Here is an 18,536-nt window from a genome sequence, read left to right on the forward strand (position 1 = left end):
TGTTTAACCCTTAAATGCCACACCTCTCAAGAATCTCGTAAATGACACATGGGGTCTAAAAGACCCCAGCATGAAAAATGTCTCCTTACTTATTGATTTTTTTATATTTAGTTATGAAAATTATTTTCAATGTTGTTCAAGGCTTAGAAAAGAGAATAAAATGCTTATATTGTTAAAATTTTAATTTCAACATAGTATAAAAAATTAAGATCGCCAACAGTTAAAATATTGGCTCCAAAATAAAAAAAATAAAAAATAATAAATAAATAAATATGAGCTCCATTTTTGGCGGGAACATTTGAAAATATATCATTCTAAAGGGTTTGGGGTCCGCTGGACCCCGGGTGGCATTTAAGGGTTAATATATTAACGATTCACTGCTTTAAATGACTTTCCTCCATTCATACATGTACTATTTCTACATACATATTAGTCGTTTGTGCCTTTCAGTACTCAAAATAACTACTATATTTTTTTAACTTTTCTGTTCATAACTTTTAAATAAGCAATGACCGACGATTAAGTTATAAGGAAAAGTTACTCAGGGTCATGTCCTTGACAACATATGTCGAGGACAAAGTCATCGCAGGGGTCCTCTATTCGGTATATTTACCAAAAGTAACAAAATGTTATCTAAATCTAACTCAAGATATTGTTTAAATTTTATCCTTCAATGTTTACAATATATCTTCTTGTTGTGGATTATTTATTTACAGATGTCATCTGTCCAACTCAGAATCTACTCGTGATTTTTCACGCCTTGAATCGTAAAGTATCCATTTTTTTATAGCCCATGATTTAAAACAGAATTTTTTTTTTCTTAAATCGATTCAGCAAAGCCATTACTATGTTGTACGCATGAACTTTGTTTTCTTTGGTCAGTTTACGCGGTATCCATTTTCCTTCCTTTTGAATCCTTTCCATTTTATGTAAAAAGTACGAAATGGCTGGCTAGAATCGTTCTTAATATCAGAGTGGACACATGCATTTTTGCATTGCTTTGCTTGTCTGACCTGAATGGAAATTGCACATCGATCATCATCTTTATAATTTTTACATGTTTCCGTTTTCCAACGCGTCGCTTGTTTCATTCACAAGATCATTAAGCGAAAGATAAACGTCGCAATTTTGCCACATTTATCGATGTCAGTTGTGAATAAATCAACGATAGAAATAAAAAAAAGTATTTGCAATTGCAAAAATGTAATTTTTCTTCATAAGAATTATTTGTATTTTTGTTACTTAACTTATAAATCACAATTTAGACACATAATAATCGTAGCTATGTACGCGGCACATATTAAATTCAGAATAAAAAATATATCGACTAAAGTTATATAAAGTTAAATAGTCTCTGGCCAAGGAAGTAAATTACTGATAAAATAATGTTGAAAAGTGCTAGTAAAATGTAACGATAATGACTAAAAATGCGCAAAATTATATTAATAATGCATTTATGCATTTATACATTTATAAATTTATACATTTATACATTTATACATTTATACATTTATACATTTATACATTTATACATTTATACATTTATACATTTATACATTTATACATTTATACATTTATACATTTATACATTTATACATTTATACATTTATACATTTATACATTTATACATTTATACATTTATACATTTATACATTTATACATTTATACATTTATACATTTATACATTTATACATTTATACATTTATACATTTATACATTTATACATTTATACATTTATACATTTATACATTTATACATTTATACATTTATACATTTATACATTTATACATTTATACATTTTGTGACGTGACAAAGTCGCGTCCTCCACCCAGGCGGTAGCTCGGCCGAGGGGAAGGTCGGGGATGGCGCCTCGACTCGGGGAGGGGAAGGGCCATTTGCGCTAATCGCCTTTAAGTTAGATTTCGTAGGAATGACCGGTGGTGCCGGAGCGTGGGATCACCGACGATGGAGGAATGTAACGACCAGAGTGTCGCTACGAGGGAAGGACGGGCGCTTCGAGAGCGCTGGGCGGAGTGGTTGGCCGACGGGCGGGTCGCCGGGGCCCGCCGCTGAAGAAGCGCAGGAACAGTCTCGCACGGCACGACCCTGGCCCCGCCGCAGCGTTACCAAGGGTGCACCCCCGCGGCTGCACCTGGCCAGCCGGGCTAGGACGGCAATGGGCCCGTATACGAAACAGCGGATTGAACGGACCGCGGGAAACGGCGGACATTACGAGCGGCGCCGCGAGGACGGCGACACGCACGACCAATCGGCGGGGCAGAATACTGCGAGCTTTAAGGCGCGTGTGCGGGGGCCCGGCGCGGTCCCGCCAGAGCGGCCACTCCGCACTGTCGAACCAGCCGCAGCCGAGGAGCCACCTCTGGACGAGCGCCCCGACGCCGCCGAGCAGCAGCGAGCAGCTAACCTGTAAGATCTCCACTCCGGTACTGCCGCGATATTAAGGGCTCGATCTCGGCCACGGCCCCGTACGATTGAGCGTGAATACCGATTAGATTACCGTGCAGATCGACCGGCGGAGGTTAATCACCTCTGCACGTGGTTGCCGGCTCCCGTTGCCGTGGATGCCGATTCGCTTGTCGTGGCTTGCAGTTAGGATCGCGGACGCGTGGCCGGCCGGGATCGCAGTCAGGAAAATTAGTGAAGGCTCTCCTCGAAAGCTCCAAACGCGGTCGACAGTCAATCCGCGTTAATTGTCTAATGTTGCATATTCGTGAGTCGTGGGCGGAAGCGTGCCGCGGGCGGTGCGCTTTGGCAGATATGGTTGTATAGTGTTGCGTAGTTGTGGAAATCGGTGCTCGCCGTGCGCGGAGGAGCATCGTGCGTGCGTTGCGTCGCGAGCTCCGCGGATATTTTGCGTCGTGTGAGTGCGAGCAAGTACCGTCGCGTTTGCTCGAGAAGGGATTTCGCGAGTGTACTTTCGGGAAGTATATTTCGTCGGGCACATTGCGTTGCGTCGAGAGCTTCGCGGATATTTTGCGTCGCGTGTGCGAGCAAGTATCGTCGCGCCAGCTCGAAAAGGGAATTTCACGAACGTATTGTGAATTCACGTTTCGTGTACCATGTCGCGTTCATGAGAGTCATTGCGTGTTCGAGTTTGCGGTATTGTGCATTCGCGGCCGACTGTGCATTCGTGTTTGATGTGTAGCGCCGAGGTTTTGGGAAGGGCTGCGTATGCGGATTGAGGACATTGCGTACTCGCATCGTGCGAATTACCGCGTTTCCGCGACTGTACGGATCGAGATTGCTGAGCTCGCTTAAGAGCCTCGCGGGTATTTTGCGCCGTTCGTTCGGACAAGTATGATCGCGCTCGCTCGAAAAGAGAGCCTCGCGGACATCAGGCGATCACGCGCCCCGTGCGTGTGTTAGACGCCGACTCGATTACCGCGGTGCTACCGAACATCGGAACTGTATTTGATCCTGAATTCCAACCATATTGTGCATACCGCTTATGTGAAATATATCTTTATAGTTATTATTTATTTTGTGTCGATTGCGTTACGCTCCCTCTCCGCCTTCACCCCTCGTGACTTGGAACTACGCCCTGAGCTTGCGGTGAGGCAGTAGGAACAGATTTCGAGACTCGAATTGTCGAAACGTGGTGCGCGTAATCGCACCTGGCGCCCAATCGGAATGTTCGTCGAGGATAACGTATATGGAAGTTGACGGTGAGGACATTGACACCGTGAACACCTCGGAGCTGCCGTCTGTCTATTAGCAATTAATTTGTGGCCGCGCCTCCTCGGCTGGTGAGACCGAGGAAAATCGGGTTGCAATTTATACATTTATACATTTATACATTTATACATTTATACATTTACTGCATTTATTGCATTTATTGCATTTATGTTAAAGCATGAGATAAACGGCCCGATTTTCACGAGATTGAAATATTGGCAAAAAATTTGGGTAATGATTTACAATAAGGCCTTTTCCGAATTTTGATATTTTCTTGCGGCTCTCTTGATAAACATGTTTGTTGTGACTCCAAAAGTGATAATCAATCGGGGGAGCCCGAAAAATATGTACCCTACCTATTTTTTTAAATCTATTTTTGGTAATTGTGGAGGGGGTTATTTTGGATGACCTTGATATTTTAGTATGTTGTCAAGGTCACCCTCCTGAGTGACCTTCAGAAGGTTTCAGCCCGCGCTCGTTGTTTATTCAAAAGTTATTAACAAAAAAAGTTTGATAAATGTAGCAGTTATTTTGAGTATTAAAAGGCATAAATGACTAATATATATGTCGAAATAGTACATGCATGAACAAAGAAAAGTTATTTAAAGCAGCAAATTGTTGTTTTCGGTTCCACCATCCACGAGTCCACGCATTTTCGGGTTTATAACTTTCCACGCGTGGAAAGCCCACGCATGTACTTTGAAGGCACACTATGTGTCTAGTTTAACAATAGTGGAGTCCCCCACAGGGGGGCGAAACCTACTGCCTCCACGCATACACTTTCCACGCGAGACGAGTTGTCACATGGGTTCGTGGCGTGCTTTACGAGCTCGTTTATATCAAGAGACACGGTAGTGTCTCGCGCCAAGTACGCGCGGAGCGAGACGCACCGTGACTCTTTTGCGCGAACGCACGAGTTGCGAGTACCCGAGATTTTGAGATCTTAATAACGAGTGAACGGATCAAGTTTTAAGTAGGCTTGATCGGTAGCTTGGGTTGATTTACAAATAAGAGTGTTTTTATTTTTCCGCTACGTGCCCTACGAGCGGAGATATTACGATGCATAGTCTGAAATGGTAAATTTTACAATTAAGATACGTCGTCGTCGTCGTACGGTTGCTTTTTTCCTCGATAGATGGCATTTGAGAATATGTCGAGCGTCCCCCCAGGTCCCCTCCATGACAGTGTTGCTACAATGAAAAGAGACAGCATATACCTACGCGTACAAGCGCGCTCGTCGCTCAGTGCGTTTGCGCGGACAGCACGCTGTCAATCAGTCATATAACCTAGAAATACGTATCACGTTCGCGCGTAACACCGTGGTCTCTCATCGTTAAATATTACTAACAAGAAAACGGTCGGAAGTGTCCCTACCCGATTTGGATGCGCTTTGGATATGTTGTTGAGCATCAAAAAATATTAGACTCGTATTTTTTTTGCTGGTTATCTCGACGTTTATTAGTTGAAAAAACCCGATTTGGAACCTACCCGATTTGGATGCGCTTTGAATATGTTGTTGAGCATCAAAAAACATTAGACACGTGTTTTTTTTTTCGGCGTATCTCGACGTTTAGGGGTTGAAACAACCCCTCGAAAATAACGGATTTTATAGTTTTTTACGAATATCTTCGAAAATATAAGGCGTAACGACAAAAAATTTGTACAAAATGTTTATGGCTTTTTGTGCTCTTTACAATGGCGTAATCAGATTTTTCAAATTTGTCACATCTTTTAATTTAACCCCACCCACACCTATTATTTTTGCCAAATATAACAATTTTTCCAACGCAAATTTAAGAGTGTCAAATGCCAAATACATCCATGTGTATTTTTATTATGATACCATTATTCGATTTTTGGCAAGACGAGATGATATGTGGTATAGACGTCGCGCTGTAGGTAGGTGTTGCGTTATTTCTGTTCAGTTGCGCCGTACGCTTAAAAATTTCCATTTCAACTCCGGGATGACCGAAAGCGCTGATGCAAAGGCCAGCGCAAGGCACTGACAGCGAGAGGTTAACGCTATTTCGAGAGTCCTAGACTAGCAGCGGAATGTCGACTCCGACAAATTGTAAGATCGGGCGGGCAGTCGCAAATCATAATCTGAACGAACACGTGCGTCACATTAACCGCTACAATAATATACTATCCCGGTTACGGCACAACAAAATCAACAACCAAATTCACGCATTTGAATATCATTTGCTCGTGTCATAATTCCGGAAAGCAAGCATTTCAGATCGTAAGTTTGAAGTGTAAAGAACTGTGTGTTGTACGCTGTCGTTTTGTGAACATGTAAGTGTATTTTTATTGTTAACTTTTATTGGTTTCTTACGCTTGTTACTTTTTCTTTTGATATTGAATATTTAATATAATTTTTTATTCAGCTCTTACTCAATTCTTTGCCAGTTTTGCCAGTGACTATATAATCTTTTGGGAGAGATGCACTTGGATACGGTACATTTGGACACGGTACATTTGGACACGGTACATTTGGACACGGTACATTTGGACACGGTACATTTGGACACGGTACATTTGGACACGGTACATTTGGACACGGTTATTTGAACACGATCAACCGAACACCGTTTATTTGGCCACGGTTCATTTGGACACCGTTCATTTGGACACGGTTCATTTGGACACGTTTCATTTGGACACGGTTCATTTGGACACCGTTTATTTAAACACGGTTATTTGGACACGATCAATTGGACACCGTTTATTTGGACACGGTTTATTTGGACACGGTTCATTTGGACACGGTTCATTTGGACACCGTTCATTTGGACACCGTTCATTTGGACACGGTTTATTTGGACACGGTTCATTTGGACACCGTTCATTTAAACACGGTCATTTGGACACGATCAATTGGACATATTAAAAAATACGACCTGTGCAGTTGGACACCGTAAAAAATGCGGCCTGTGCAGTTGGACACCAAAATGCGCAATCTGTGCAGATGGACACGAAAATGCGCGACTTTTGCAGTTGGACACCGAAACGCGCGACCTGTGCAGATGGACACGAAAATGATAGACATGTTAATCATAAATTATGTTAATATTGTTGCATCCTTACTCGTCAATATATCCTATATAATATATCAAAGTACATGCGTAGGCGGGGGGGGCCTCATTCCCCCTGCACCCCCCATGCACGCGCATTTCGGTGTCCAACTGCACAGGCCGCGCATTTTCGTGTCCATCTGGACAGGTCGCGCATCTTGGTGTCCAACTGCACAGGCCGCGCATTCTGGTGTCCAACTGCACAGGTCGCGTATTTCGGTGTCCAACTGCACAGGCCGCGTATTCTGGTGTCCAACTGCACAGGTCGCGCATTTCGGTGTCCAACTGCACAGGCCGCATTTTTTACGGTGTCCAACTGCACAGGCCGTATTTTTTACGGTGTCCAGATAATCCGTGTCCAAATAAACCGTGTCCAAATGAACCGTGTCTAAATGAACGGTGTCTAAATAAACGGTGTCCGAATGCCCCGTGTCCAAATAAACCGTGTCCAAATAAACCGTGTCCAAATGAACCGTGTCCAAATAAACGGTGTCCAATTGATCGTGTCCAAATGACCGTGTTTAAATGAACGGTGTCCAAATGAACCGTGTCCAAATAAACCGTGTCCAAATGAACGGTGTCCAAATGAACGGTGTCCAAATAAACCGTGGCCAAATAAACGGTGTCCGATTGATCGTGTTCAAATGACCGTGTCCAAATGTACCGTGTCCAAGTGCATCTCTTCCAAAAGATTATATAGTCACTGGCAAAACTGGCAAAGAATTGAGTAAGAGCTGAATAAAAAATTATATTAAATATTCAATATCAAAGGAAAAAGTAACAAGCGTAGGAAACCAATAAAAGTTAACAATAAAAATACACTTACATGTTCACAAAACGACAGCGTACAACACACAGTTCTTTACACTTCAAACTTACGATCTGAAATGCTTGTTTTTCGGAATTATGACACGAGCAAATGATATTCAAATGCGTGAATTTGGTTGTTGATTTTGTTGTGCCGTAACCGGGATAGCATATTATTGTAGCGGTTAATGTGACGCACGTGTTCGTTCAGATTATGATTTGCGACTGCCCGCCCGATCTTACAATTTGTCGGAGTCGACATTCCGTTGCTAGTCTAGGACTCTCGAAATAGCGTTAACCTCTCGCTGTCAGTGCCTTGCGCTGGCCTTTGCATCAGCGCTTTCGGTCATTCCGGAGTTGAAATGGAAATTTTTAAGCGTACGGCGCAACTAAACAGAAATAACGCAACACCTACCTACAGCGCGACGCATACCACATATCATCTCGTCTTGCCAAAAATCGAATAATGGTATCATAATAAAAATACACATGGATGTATTTGGCATTTGACGCTCTTAAATTTGCGTTGGAAAAATTGTTATATTTGGCAAAAATAATAGGTGGGGGTGGGGTTAAATTAAAAAATGTGACAAATTTGAAAAATCTGATTACGCCATTGTAAAGAGCACAAAAAGCCATAAACATTTTGTACAAATTTTTTGTCGTTACGCCTTATATTTTCGAAGATATTCGTAAAAAACTATAAAATCCGTTATTTTCGAGGGGTTGTTTCAACCCCTAAACGTCGAGATATGCCGCAAAAAAAAAACACGTGTCTAATGTTTTTTGATGCTCAACAACATATTCAAAGCGCATCCAAATCGGGTAGGTTTCAAATTGGGTTTTTTCAACCAATAAACGTCGAGATAAGCAGCAAAAAAAACGAGTCTAATATTTTTTGATGCTCAACAACATATCCAAAGCGCATCCAAATCGGGTAGGGACACTTCCGACCGTTCCCTTGTTAGATTGGATTTTTGAATTTACAAAATACATTGCGTGTACTTAGCACCTTTTTTTTACCTTTTTTGAATACCTATATACATAACGAAACATTATATATTCTCTATTAATTTCCTGAATACACATATTTTATGTCATCTAGTAATAGGGGAGACCGGGGCTAAGCCGACACTATTTTTTCAAAGGCAATTTTTAATATTTAATTAAAATTTTTAGGGAAATTCAATGGTACATATTTAAAGAGTGTTTCTTCAGGTACAAAATTGATTCAGGAAGTTTTGCTGTACGTCGCTTTGTTTTGCCGCCAGGAAAGGAAAAGTGACGCAAAGACAAATTTTCGAATTGAAAAATGCCGGGGCAAACTCGACACCCCGCCGGGGCAAACTCAACACTTTGTCTGATCGACACAATTTGATCTGGAACTTATTTTTTACTGTCTGAAAATGAAAATACATTGTTTATTGTGTATTTAAAAAGTACAAAAATTCGGAATAAAGTAGCTAGAACAATAATTTAAAATAATGAGAACAAAAATTGTTGAACTTTTAATTATCTTCATCTAAACTCATGTCTGAAAAACAATTAATGCAGGTAAACTCGCGATCGGACGTGCGCATACATTTGTCATGAGCCATACGGCTGCATGACAAGCATCGTTTGTTACTGGGAGCCGACGAAACGGCGTGGTGTTGACTTTGCCCCGGACGTCGTTTTTCACTTTTGTCACTTCAAAAACATGAAAATTTTGAAAATATGCAAAAACGATTATCGGATTCATATAGAGCATCAAATTTCCCATCAAAATCACTTACCGGTAGATTCGCAAGAGTAAAGCTCGATGAAAGAGTAGACATTTTCGAGAGATCAGAAAAATTACTTTTCACTATCAAAAACGCTTATGTCGCGTTAAAAATTACACTATAACTCAGAATGTTACCAAATTCCGTTGATAATACTGGCACATAAAGACGCATTTACAGTAGGAAAGGCAAGTTTCTACGATAGATTTAAATTGGCAAAAAGCCTAGTGTCAAGTTTGCCCCGTTGTCGGCTTAGCCCCGGTCTCCCCTACATAAAATGGGTCTCCTCCAATTCTTTTTATTGTATATCGCCACAAATATTCTCACATATGATCGACTAACTTATCTTTAATACCACCTCTACTTAAACGAGCTTGTAAAGCACGCCACAAACCTATGTGACCGCAGGGGGACGGAACCTATTGCCTCCACGCATACACTTTCCACGCGAAACGGGGTGCCACATGGGTTTATAACTTTCCACGCGTGGAAATGGTCATATATTAGTCACTTGCACCCCCACCCCCCACCCCCGCACGCGTGTGTGTGTGTGTGTGTGTGTTCCGGCATGTCGGAAAAAATAGGTATAAAAATAGGAAAAAAATAGGTAGGGTACATATTTTTTGAGCTCCCCCGATTGATTATCACTGTCGGAGTCACAACAAAGGTTTTTACCAAGAAAGCCGCAAGAAAATATCAAAATTCGGAAAAAGCCCTATTAGGCTGTTGCTTGGAGCTAAAAAACGACGCTCATTTGGAACTAATTCTTTAATGGAATTTTATTGATTCATACGATCATTCAACACTAAAATAAGTTAAAAAACAAAAATTCTATTAAATTAAGGGGTGCACTTCTGAGATATTAACAAAAAACATCATTTTCCATTGTTTTCAAAATATCTCGAAAACGACGCAAAATACGAAAAAAGTACAAGAGAACTTTTTTGTAGGAAATAAAATTTTGCATCGAATACGTATATAAAAAATTTCTTTCCGGTATCGGAAACCCAAGAAATAAAATTAAAACGAAATTAAAAAATAGCGAAAATTTGGGAAAAAAGATTTTTTTACATTTTTGCGTACAACTTCTTTGCTAGCAGTCTAACCGATTTTTTCGTTCTGAGATAAAAGAAAGTAGACATTCTAACGAAAAAAACGCGAGGTCAAAAACATTTTTACGACCAATAGTGACCGAGATATCGTTCACGCAAGTTGAATGGTTTTAGTCGGTTTTTCAGTGTTTTGCTTTTATTTTAATTTAATATTATTTAAACTGGTTTTTTTTACAATTATTAACGAAAACATATATATTTCTTTAAAAAAGTCTTTTTCAGGCACAACTGAACAATTTTCAATTTTCATATCTTACTGCTTATGCCTCACTGCATACTCTTACGGCTATTGTAGATGACGCATAAAAGTTATGTATTTTCATTGATAAATTACCAAAATTTGTTTTTGAGCAGATTTTGTCTCTTATTTCTCTCGTGGCGCTATTCACTACTAAAGATAATATGTGTTCTCGCACTACTGCGATATGTGTTCAATATATGCTCATTTTTCTTATTTCGCGATTATTCCTGCATGATTCGACAGTTATATTACTTTTTTAACACCTAATAATAAGACGTCACTTTCTTTATGACCCTGAAAGTGCTGCTGTAAAATCTTAGCATATATTTGCTATTTTGTCTCTACTTATTAACATACAAGACAAAGGCATGTGATAATATTGTAAAACTTTTTTCTCTCGTATTTTTGTCGCGTTTTATTCGCGTTAATAATAATGCATCGCATTTTGATTATTGGTGATTAGAATAATAGGGGAGACCGGGGCAAACTTGACACTAGGCTTTTTGCCAATTTAAATCTATCGTAGAAACTTGCCTTTCTTACTGTAAATGCGTCTTTATGTGCCAGTGTTGTCAACGGAATTTGGTGACATTCTGAGTTACGGTGTAATTTCTAGTGCGACATAAACGCTTTTGATGGTGAAAAGTAGTTTTTCTGATCTCTCGAAAATTTCTACTCTTTCATCGAGGTTTACTCTTGCGAATCTACAGGTAAGTGATTTTGATGGGAATTTCGATGCTCTATACGAATTTGATAATCGTTTTTGCATATTTTCAAAATTTTTATGTTTTTGGAGCGATAAAAGTGAAAAACGACGTCCGGGACAAAGTCGACACTAATCTATTTTGATAAAGCGTTGTAAATAAGTCATTTGCTTTTGGCTTATACTAAAATGGTTCGTACGTACAAAAGAAAAAGACCAGCGATATAGATAAGGAAATGATGAAGGAAGCTGTACTTGCCTGAAAAAGGGAAAAATGAAGATTGTCATGCCGTATGGCTCATGACAAATGTATACGCACGTCCGACCGCGAGTTACCTGCATTAATTGTTTTTCAGACATGAGTTCAGAAGAAAATAATTGAAAGTTCAACAATTTTTTTTTTCACTAGACATCACAGACGCGCGCTTTGCGCGCGCTATTTAGCTTTAACATTACTGTCAAAATATACGATGACAGCTGCTCATGAAGTAAGCCCAGCGAGAGAACCAATCGGCATCGCGGAAAAGCGACAACAATAAACTTCGATAGATTCGATTTCTTTTTTAGATATGGATTGTTTCCAACGATCGTTTTACTTTATTCCGAATTTTTGAACTTTCTAAATACACGATAAACAATGTATTTTCACTTTCAAACAATAAAAAAATAACTTCCAGATCAAATTGTGTCGATCAGACAAAGTGTCGAGTTTGCCCCGACATTTTTCAATTTGAAAATTTATCTTTGCGTTACTTTGCCTTTACTATAGGGGCAAAACAAAGCGACGTACAGCAAAACTTTTAGTAATTTTGTACCTGAAGAAACACTCTTTAAATGTGTATTATTGAATTCGCTTGAAAATTTTAATTAATTGCTGAAAATTGCCTTTAAAAAAATTGTGTCGAGTTTGTCCCGGCCTCCCTTACATATAATAAATATAACAGTTTTTATATGCTTTTTGGTTAAAATTTTTAAAAATGCCAAATGTGTTAAATTCAGCAATTGTTGCTTTTTATTTAAAACTTTAAGGAATTATATGTTTCAATAACGTGTTATTAATATCTACTTTGGGGAAACAGTATTTTTTTCCATCCTATTAAACAATTAGAAATTTTTTATTTAATTTTTTTTAAGCGTATATTATATTTTATCACAATTTTCCTATAACGAGATATATTTAAAACTTGAAAATAGCTTGTATAAATAAATACTATTACTAACTTTCTTAATATGAAGATTCTTGCAGTGATACGTTCTAGAATTCTTTCTATAATTATACATTTTAACTTTCAATATAACAATATAATTAAATCAATATATCGTTATTTCAGCAATTATATAATTGCAATTATCTGCTAAGCAAAAGTCCGCTGAGATTATTATTTATTCATTACTTTTATGATATAATATATGAAGACTTTTAATTTTTCACACTATTTAGTACCGTAATTACACGTTCTATTGGATTTGTGACAAAATATACTTACTTCGCATTCCCCAAAGAATCGAACTCGGATCGCAAAAGATGCGACAGATTTGACACACGTGATATAATTCTTGATTACGACAAAATGCAATTTCTGGGAGCAACAATGTGGTGTAAAGATTACAGCCCGCAGTGTATAGTACTCATAGATCGCTCACGGTGATATCGTTCATTTCTTTAGCTTCGGTTTCGCAAAATCAATTTGCCCACATCCATACATCTATCCTTACATTTATGCTCCTTTTTCTTTTCTTGTACTTTCTGTCGCGGTTTTATATTTTGTGTTACAAAGAAATACCAGGTTAGTATTAGAAACAGAAAAGTATATAAACAATAATGTATAATGTTCGCTTGAACTAAATAACAAGACAAAAGGGCTTGCGAACTAGCAGGTTGTTAATGCTGACATGTATTTAAAATCATAACAATGACTTGACAATAACAAACGTTTCGGCCATAACTGTGGCCTTCTTCAGTGTAGTCGTTAAATTAAAACAATATACCCCCTTATACAATAAAGAATCATTCGCTTACAAATTAGATGGCCTGCTACATTACATCGATTAAAACGCACTCGCTTACATACGCTCACACCCTACGCACATCGCCTCGGTCAGATCGCAGCTCTTAGACATATCGCGTCTGGTAATACTTCGAGCCTTCGTAAAGTCAGTTTGCCGCTCGCAGATATATCGCGTCTGGTAATCCTTCGAGCCTTCGCAGAATCATAATGAGAAGGAATCCGTCCCTACCCCGTCTTCACAATACGATAAGAATGGATGCCCTTATGCAGAAATTTATTTCGTGTTAAATTAAAAAGAAACAGTAAACTCATACAACTCAACCTGCACTAGCTACCTTCGCTCGCGGAAACGCTTCTCGAACGACACATGTTCGTCAGTGGTCGGTCAGGTGTCAAATGCGAGAGTCAGCGATCTATCCAGAGGGAAATTATGGAGGGGATAGAGTACGGGAGAGGAAGGAGAAGAGACCCACGTGGGAATCAGGAAGGTGGGAGAGTGTTGAGGATCGGGAGATAGGCTTCTGGCAATAACTCCGTGTCACTCTGTTTGTTGAGACCGTCGCTCTGTCTTTTTATATGTAACATTTCAGAAATGAGACGTTTATTATACACCGGCTCACTGTCTAAGATCCTCACTCCTTCCCAATCTAATCTATGATCCGTTTTTAAACGATGTTCGGTAATAACTGATGGAGATCCGCTTCTCTTCAAGATATCGGATTTATGCTCTTTAATTCTGGTTTTGAGCTGTCTTTTAGATTGCCCCACATAAGTAGCATCACAATCCACACAACTTATCTTGTAAACTATTCCGCAGTGTGCTGATATGTCTAATTTATCCTTGCCCGTTGTGATAAACCTGTTCAACTTAAACGGAATCGTAAAGGCGGGGCGAAAATTAATATTTTTGGCTAACGTCGTAAAGCCATCTGAAATAGTTTTAATATACGGAATAGTAAAATTAGAAATCTTAGCAGATTGGCTGCTAGGTTGTGTGTTATGAGCTAGGAATTTAATTCTTCTTCTGATCGTCGAAAAAATGAAACCAAGCGGATATCCATTCTTAAGTAATGTGTTAATTGTGTTTTTTAAATTTTCCTTGTGAAACTGCGGGTGGGAAAGAGAGATGATCTTATCAATGAGCCCGTATATTACGCCTCTTTTGTGACAAAGAGGATGGTTGGAATTAAAATTCAAATATCTGCCTGAGTAGGTTGGTTTATGGAAATGGTCGAAAATAATTCTCTCATCCTCTATTATAATGGTAACATCCGTTGCGAGCTTATAGTGCACTGTTAGAAACCCGGATTTCGCCTCCACCGTCACTGGATAGTTGGTGCTCTCCGTGCAATACACGCCCAACAATTGGCTCTGATGACCACCGGTAGATGAAACAAACTCGGGCAGACCGTCATACACGTATACGCTGTTCTCCTGGCAACTTAGATTGATGTCATTGTGGATAGTGAATTGTATCACGCTCTGAATCGTTGGGGTCGCATCCAAAGAGAGAGCCGTCTCGGGACTGACAATCCACAGGCACTCTCTCGTCGGCGAGTCGCTTATATAATTGTCCCAGAGCGAAGATTGCGAGTGTCGACTACCAAGGCCCTGTTTCCCATTTCCCTCGCCACCCAACATACCCCGAGACATGCAGCCGTTGCAGCTTTTGTACGTACTGTACAAAAGCTTACAGTACGTTAGACATGATATGTACAAGGTTTACAGGTCGATTTCCAATGTATTGCCCCCGGGGATCGGGAATGCTTTCTTTTCTCGCCAGGAAATTGTCGAAGGTCACCTGTGGCACTGCCGATGTGAAATAGTTGATAAAAAAATAAGTAGGTTGGTAAAAAGCTCCAACATACGTAAGAAATCTAAGATATGTGACATTAATTATTTTTGTTCTGGTGAGGTTATCTCGGTGGATTCTGACATTCCGAGCAAAAAAATTTCCGTTAACAAACCAGGACCTAATGCATTTCATATCATTCTTCAAGCTAATAATTTTAAACAAGAATCTTCGTTAGATTCCGTTCAGCATGGATGGTTTCGCAATCTAAGCACATATATAATCCCGGATGAAGTTGTTTATCTGTTACAATTGGGAGAACGGTTCGGTGTTCCTATTAAAGATTTTGAAATACCTAAACTAATTACAGAGTTTATTAAGCACATAGAGGGTAATATTAACAAATGCCAAGAATCCATCAGAGGGGGGGTCAGAAACAAATCGGTAGCTTTACTTAATAATATTGCCAACAGGAAACTTACGGTTACCAAGAACGAAAAAATGATTTTAGGATGGATTAATTCCACCAAAAAGTTCATTAGGGAACATCCAGAAATTCTCTTTACAAGAGCTGACAAAGGCAGTGTCACGGTGGCGTTGGACAAGGTCGAATATATTAGGAACATGGAGTTATCACTCTCGGATACTTCCTTTTACCAATTAATTGAGAAAGATCCGGTAAAAAAACTCTCGAGCGAGTTACGCTCCTTAATAACAAGGTGGAAGAAGAAGGGGTATATTGATCACTCCATGTACCAAAAACTTAATTGTACGGACGGCATCCTACCGAGAGCTTACGGATTGCCTAAGATACATAAGCCGGGCAATCCTCTTAGAATTATTGTATCATCCATTAACAGCCCTTTGTATATGCTTGCTTGCTGTTTACATGAAATTCTGTCGAAAAGCGTTTCGGAATCTCCTAGCCATATTAATAATAGCTACCATTTAGTTAATAAATTAAATGGTATGCCGTTCGACTCTAATCGTACTCTGATATCATTGGATGTCGTTTCACTTTTTACCAATGTTCCAACAGACTTGGTGGTAGACAGTGTAACAAATAGGTGGGATGAGATTTCGAAACTCACAGACATTCCGTTTGACGAATTCACTATTGCAATCCGATTGGTTCTCAACTCGACATACTTCTCATTTAACAATAAATATTATAAGCAAATTTTTGGCAGCCCCATGGGGTCTCCACTATCACCAATAGCGGCAGATATGGTTATGTGTGATCTGGAGCGGGTTGCAATATCACGGCTTAATTATGTTCCACAGTTTTATATCCGGTATGTCGATGACATTGCAATGGATGCTCCTGGTAATGAGATTGAGAATACATTGGAGACGTTCAATTCGTTACATGATCGGTTGCAATTTACTTGTGAAATCGGACGCGAGGGCAAACTCAATTTTTTGGATGTTACCATTATAATAGAGGATGAGAGAATTATTTTCGACCATTTCCATAAACCAACCTACTCAGGCAGATATTTGAATTTTAATTCCAACCATCCTCTTTGTCACAAAAGAGGCGTAATATACGGGCCCATTGATAAGATCATCTCTCTTTCCCACCCGCAGTTTCACAAGGAAAATTTAAAAAACACAATTAACACATTACTTAAGAATGGATATCCGCTTGGTTTCATTTTTTCGACGATCAGAAGAAGAATTAAATTCCTAGCTCATAACACACAACCTAGCAGCCAATCTGCTAAGATTTCTAATTTTACTATTCCGTATATTAAAACTATTTCAGATGGCTTTACGACGTTAGCCAAAAATATTAATTTTCGCCCCGCCTTTACGATTCCGTTTAAGTTGAACAGGTTTATCACAACGGGCAAGGATAAATTAGACATATCAGCACACTGCGGAATAGTTTACAAGATAAGTTGTGTGGATTGTGATGCTACTTATGTGGGGCAATCTAAAAGACAGCTCAAAACCAGAATTAAAGAGCATAAATCCGATATCTTGAAGAGAAGCGGATTTCCATCAGTTATTACCGAACATCGTTTAAAAACGGATCATAGATTAGATTGGGAAGGAGTGAGGATCTTAGACAGTGAGCCGGTGTATAATAAACGTCTCATTTCTGAAATGTTACATATAAAAAGACAGAGCGACGGTCTCAACAAACAGAGTGACACGGAGTTATTGCCAGAAGCCTATCTCCCGATCCTCAACACTCTCCCACCTTTCTGATTCCCACGTGGGTCTCTTCTCCTTCCTCTCCCGTACTCTATCCCCTCCATAATTTCCCTCTGGATAGATCGCTGACTCTCGCATTTGACACCTGACCGACCACTGACGAACATGTGTCGTTCGAGAAGCGTTTCCGCGAGCGAAGGTAGCTAGTGCAGGTTGAGTTGTATGAGTTTACTGTTTCTTTTTAATTTAACACGAAATAAATTTCTGCATAAGGGCATCCATTCTTATCGTATTGTGAAGACGGGGTAGGGACGGATTCCTTCTCATTATGATTCTGCGAAGGCTCGAAGGATTACCAGACGCGATATATCTGCGAGCGGCAAACTGACTTTACGAAGGCTCGAAGTATTACCAGACGCGATATGTCTAAGAGCTGCGATCTGACCGAGGCGATGTGCGTAGGGTGTGAGCGTATGTAAGCGAGTGCGTTTTAATCGATGTAATGTAGCAGGCCATCTAATTTGTAAGCGAATGATTCTTTATTGTATAAGGGGGTATATTGTTTTAATTTAACGACTACACTGAAGAAGGCCACAGTTATGGCCGAAACGTTTGTTATTGTCAAGTCATTGTTATGATTTTAAATACATGTCAGCATTAACAACCTGCTAGTTCGCAAGCCCTTTTGTCTTGTTATTTAAAAAAGTATATGTTTTGTTTCGCCAATAATTGATTAACGAGAAAATCGTTTCTAAATTGATATAATTTTTGATACTTACATATAAGCATCTTATTTTTATTCTTATTAATATTATCTCATATTAAATTAAATTATTAAAATACTTAAAAGGCTCTAATGATTAAAAATCAATTGCATAAAAGAGGGCATAAAGCCGTAACAAGGTCTTCGTGTTAAGTTCTTTAATAAATAAAAAATTTTTACAAACGTTTCGGCCAATATCTGGCCATCCTCAATGTAGAAAAAATAAATTAACGGATAAACTAACGCATACTATAAGCATCAAAGTGGTAATTTTTGAGTGATTCAGAAGTGAGGGAGTGTGTTAAAAAGTAGTGTAAAGAATAGCTGCATAGACCGGGGATAGGCATGAGTGTTATCTAGCCGGAATATGCTGATACATAAGCACGAGAACTACATTTTGTACATGGGGTCAA

At 39.2% G+C, this 18,536-nt stretch overlaps 2 long non-coding RNA genes across 2 annotated transcripts; one reads left to right on the forward strand and one right to left on the reverse strand.

Annotated features, from left to right (window-relative positions):
• Positions 1-13,275: 13,275 nt before the first annotated feature.
• Positions 13,276-14,250, reverse strand: LOC139779011 (uncharacterized). The gene is made up of 2 exons (XR_011719762.1): positions 13,741-14,250; positions 13,276-13,666 (listed from the first exon to the last, which is right to left on the reverse strand). It is a non-coding gene; the product is annotated as an uncharacterized lncRNA (long non-coding RNA).
• Positions 14,251-17,421: 3,171 nt separating this feature from the next.
• On the forward strand, positions 17,422-18,024 carry LOC139779009 (uncharacterized). The gene is made up of 2 exons (XR_011719761.1): positions 17,422-17,559; positions 17,634-18,024. It is a non-coding gene; the product is annotated as an uncharacterized lncRNA (long non-coding RNA).
• Positions 18,025-18,536: the final 512 nt, after the last annotated feature.

Source organism: Temnothorax nylanderi, unplaced genomic scaffold, assembly GCF_030848795.1.
Source record: "Temnothorax nylanderi isolate EJ_2023f unplaced genomic scaffold, tnyl_v1.0 TNYL_tig0205_pilon, whole genome shotgun sequence".
Taxonomy (NCBI): Eukaryota; Metazoa; Arthropoda; class Insecta; order Hymenoptera; family Formicidae; genus Temnothorax; species Temnothorax nylanderi.